The following is a 5040-nucleotide window of genomic DNA, read 5'->3' as shown; positions in this document are numbered from 1 at the left end:
GTGGTGGTAGTGCCGATCAGCAAGGCTGGGTTGTTTCTTCCTGCTGAGCTGAGCCTCTTGGGAACAGGACCAGAGAAGGGCCAGCTTAGAGCCTTCTCTGATATATATCTAGGCAGCTGTGGCAATGGGACAGGGGAACTGAGTAGCCTCAAAAAGTGGCTGGCTGAAGGGATGGAGCCCAGAGCTGAAGGTCTCAGAAGAGAGGTGACTCCATGTATGGTGACAAGGAGGTCTATGGTGTGCCCAGGAAGTAGGAGCCTGAAGAGAAGTCACTGGAGTGGGAGATCTGGGTATCTACTGCTGGGTGGCAAACCATCTTGAAATTTAGTGACTTAAAACATCAACGTTTAGTTCGCTCATGAATCTATTACTTGGGCAGTGTTTGTCATGGATAGCTTGTCTCTGCTCCTCTCAGCGTCAGCTGGGCAGCTTGAAGGGAAACACTACGTGGCATTGACTAAGATGGCTCAAAGGCCCAGGGTTGGGATCATTTGAAGGCTCATGCTTTCACCTACCTGGGGGCTGGCACTGGCTGTCAGCTGAGACATTAGCTGGAGCTGTTGGCTGGAACTCTTGGCCTCTTCATGTGGCCTGGGCTTCCTTACTACATGGTGGCTAGGTTCCAAGGTTGACTGTCCCAAGAGAGAAAGAGTCAGATGGGTCCCATATCACCTTTTATGACCTGAACTAGGAAGTCAGGAGCATCGCTTTGGCTACATTCTATTCATAGAGGCAGGCACAAAGGCCCTGCCACGTTCAAGTGGAGGGGAAACAGACTTCTCCTCTTAAAGGGGGCTAGTGGCAAGGTTGTGGAACCAGAGTATGTGGGACCAGAAGTATTGCTGTGGCCATTTTTGGAAAATACAATGTGCCACAGAGCCCATGGAGTGAGAAGCCAAGGTCTTTTCTGTTCCCGGGAGAGGAGATGAAGAAGTTAGGCCAAATTCAAATTCCTTCAATTTGTTCATGCAACTAATATTTATTGAGCACCTACTATGTTCCAGACTCTGTTTTATTTGCTGAGGATACAAGATGGACAAAAATACCAGTTCTTATGGAGATTACATGGTAGTGGGGAAGATTGACAATAAACAAACAAGTGCTTATTATGTCAGGTGATGTTAAGTGCTATGCATGAATGATGGTCAGCAACAGAGTGCACAGAAAGAAGGCTAGAAAGTAGAGCAGCTTGGGCCTCTCAAGATTCTGGATTTTTGGATTTTCTCCCTGGGGTGGAGGGGGCAAGGTCTGTAAACTGCAGGGAGGAGCAGGAGGGTTTGGCCATTCCTTCGAGTGCTGTATCCCAGGCACCTAGCTTCTAGGGCTGGATAAACTTCCCCAGGGTGTAAGAAGAAGGGTCCCTGGGGTCTGAGTCTTTGCTCAAAGGCACTAGCTAGTTAGTAGCAGTGCAGGAACCAGGCCCACAAAACAGGGGGCACGTTTGATCCATTATCCCCAAGGACTCTTCCCCCTCCTCCAGCTTTCCACCTAAGCACACCAATAAACAGACCGGGGACTTCTTGGAGAATGATGCCCCAGGATGTGTGCCTATGCACCATGGTTCTAGTCCTACAGAAAGCTGAAGGGGCCGAGGAGGAGCGGGTTGGAGCAGGAGAGGACCCAGGAAGGAAAGAACATGGGGATTTAATTGGACTCAGCGAACCTTTCCCAGACCAGCTGGTGCAAACCCTTGGAGGCAGCCACCAGTGCCTGGCTCCCCTCAGGACCTGGGGTGCTCGGCAGAAGCGTGGTCATGGAGGAAGGATGGGGGCGGGGGGCAATCCACTGTCTGTCTTCCCCCTACACCTCTGCGCCTCCCTGACAACATATCCTGGCTGAAAAGCCACGGAGACAAGGCTGCTGGATGTGGTGAGAGGACAGAGGGGGATGGAGGGTCCGGGAGGGGCGGGAGGGTGTCCTGGGAGGCGGCGGCCGCCCCAGGCAGGGCGGAGGCAGTGTGGGAGGCGCGGTGTGTGTGGTGGGGGGAGATTGGGGCCCCCGCAGCATCTCCGAACACAAAGGGCGGGGGAGCTCGGCCCCGCAGTCGTAGCGAGCAGTATTGATCGAGGGGCGGGCGCACAGAGCGCGCCGAGAGCGGTTCCATCCATTAGGGCCGCTGTTCGCCTCCAATTAGAAAAAAAATCATTACTCAGCAGCCAGCAGCGGCCTGCGCGCCGCCCGGGACCGCCTGCGATCTAGCGAGACAGCTAGGGAACGGCAGGCCTCCCCCACCCTCGCGCTCCCCACCCCCCGCCCCCGGCGCCCCGCCTCCCCCGGCTCTAATGACAACTATTAGAGCTGCCTCCCCGCACCCACTGCCCGGCGAGCACAAAAGCGCGAGATTCATTTGGTAATCGGGGTAATTACAGCGGGGCGCGGGGGCGCACGCGGCGTTGGCGGGTGCGCCGGCGGCAGGTCTGCCAGGGATCCCGGCATTGGCGTTCCCCACCTACTTCACGGGCCCCCTGTGGCCCGAGCAGCGCCCCCTGGAGACCTGCCTCCCCATCCCCCACTGCCTATCTCAGCCCGGAAGGACCTACCAGGGGTTCCCAGCGCGGGACCAGCGCCCCACCACCTTCTATCTCCTGCCCCCCCCGACCCCCCTCCCACGCGCCGTCGGCTTGGGCAGTGCGTACCGGCGCTGGACAAGATTTGCCCGCGTCCGGGAGCCAGAGAACCCCTCTGAGGTACGGACGCATAATAAATACCGTGTGGAATGTATTTACTCTGCTGCCCCTAGTTAATTTTCATACCCGCACAGCGCCGGCCTGTGGTTCCTATTTACGGGCGCGAGGCGCCATCCCTTGAGAGGGACTCCCCCCCCTTTTTTTTTAGAGCTTTAGGATGGATGCAATGTGTCATTAAACCTGAAAAGGGTTGTTACTTATCAGTAATGGTGTTCTCCACAGGCCTTTCTCCTCACCTGCGTGGACACAGGTACCACCTGGATGGTGGATGGGGGCCTGGGGTGCCCGAAAACACCCGGGGTGGGGGTAGTTCGGTAAGCTCTACGTGGGCCCAGCAGGAGGCAGCTGAGGCATCTCTGGAACCCCCAAACCACCGGAACGCGGACTCCGAGGACCACCCCCTCCACCACCCGGAGGCTTGCGGCTTTTGCCAGGCACCCCTCTGCACCCCAGGGAGGATTCTTCCTCCAGAGAAGCCTAGAACAGGAAGGCTTAGGGAACCCTTAAGGAAAGTTCCTCCTCCTTAAGCGGCCCCCTCCTTAGCGGCGGGAAATGCGGTCTCTCCGTTGTGCCATTCTGGGCGCAGAAAGGCCCTGTGTTACTCAGCTCTGAAGCAACAGCCTTATCTGGGATGATTTCCCATCTGCATCTCTGCGAAGCAGGGTCTTCCTGCACAGGACTTATCTTGTTGGGAAGCAAAGCTGTGTGCTGGAGGCAGGCCCAGGGAATGGAATGCTCTCTAGGCCTTGTGTGTTCTTAATGACCCATAACAGAGTCTTCAGAGGTGAAAAACAAAACCCTTCAGCCCCTTAACCCTTCCATGCCCATCCTGGCTTGTGAGAATTCTTAATCTGGCTGTGGTGTCACACAGATTCCTCTCTTGATTTCATCCAGGAGCTGCCAGATTCACCTCAGCCCCGCCATGCCAAAACTTGAGTCCGGCCTCCCATCCCTGGGTGGGTAGGTGGCGTTATCTCCTGGCAGCCCTGCAAGGACTTGGAGTAGAGCACTAAAATGTCCTGAAACTGTGGGCAAAATTTTGAGCATGCATGCATTTTTTTTTCTAACGGGGGGGGGAGGTTCTTGAAGGATCTGAATAACTACAAGGATTTGGGAGCATATTCTTCAGCCATTTCTGCCTAGGTCTCTTATCCCACAAGGCAACTTCATTATCGGAAAAGTCGAGGGCTACCCAAAGAGGTTGTGATTAATAATGAGATAATACTTTAATATTTGTAAACTGTACAAGGTTCTACTAAGATAAATTATTAATAATGATGTTTCAAAAGATGGCTTTGTGTTATTATTATTATATTATTATTATTATTATTGTGTGTATTGACAGTGACACATACGCACACATGTGTATTTGTGAATTGGTGATACAGGGGAAGTGTGTGTGGGGATCACTGGTATTTTACTCTTCATTCTTAGGAAACTTGTGTTCTGAACCCCCTCATTTCTCTACCTTGGGGCCAAGTGGGATTGATCTGGAATGTTGCCCCTCCTTTTTGAAAATCAAAAGCCTCCTTGGGCGGTGGGTGGTGGCTCAGGGGTATGGGCAGCAGGTTTTCCTGCTCAAACTCCTCTGGTCCTCTGGAGACTCATGGCCTCCCTTGGAACATAGTAGTCATTTGCACAAAATGGGTGCTCAGTACACCTTTGTGCAACAATCAAATCAATGACTGGGTATTAAGTGGTCTTCGGCCACCTCCACCTCCCTTCTATACTTGCAAATGAAAGAGGGCTCTGGACCCTTTCCAACTTAAACGCGTTTATTAATAGGTGTGGAAGCCCCTCAGTCTTGAGGAGCTCAAAGATTAAAATAACCAGATTCTAGGATGTTCAGCATCCCCATAAAGATAGGGATGAATGAGATGAGAGTTAATTCTCTTCATCCACACACTAAGAAACTGCTCCCAGCTCCTGTAGCTTCCTTTCAGGATCTTCCCTTCAGGATCTGGATGGTTCCTGCTAAGGCCACACTTTCCTCAGACTGCTCCACAATGACAGCACGATGGGGACACCAGGGCTGGGCCATTCTGCCTGATATGGGACTTCTCTGATGGTCAGTCTTTGCTCTGGGCTCCCCATCAGCCTGGCTAAGACTTTCTTAGAGCTGTGCTACATCTGAGGGTCTTCCTACCCCACCCTTGTCCTCCCTTCCCTCTCCTTTCTCCTAGGTCAGACCTGCATCACCCTCTCAAGGCTCTCCCTGCCTATTCCTGCTTCCTCCCTGCTTGACCCTTCACAGACATTTTCCCCAGTATACCTCTTGAACTTTTAATTACATCTTGGTGTCTGCTTCTGGGAGGACCTGAACAGCTACAGGGACCAATACTCAGACTCCCAC

This window comes from Pteropus medius, unplaced genomic scaffold, assembly GCF_902729225.1.
Source record: "Pteropus medius unplaced genomic scaffold, Ma_sr-lr_union100, whole genome shotgun sequence".
Lineage (NCBI taxonomy): Eukaryota > Metazoa > Chordata > Mammalia > Chiroptera > Pteropodidae > Pteropus > Pteropus medius.
This window is presented reverse-complemented; position numbering follows the sequence as displayed.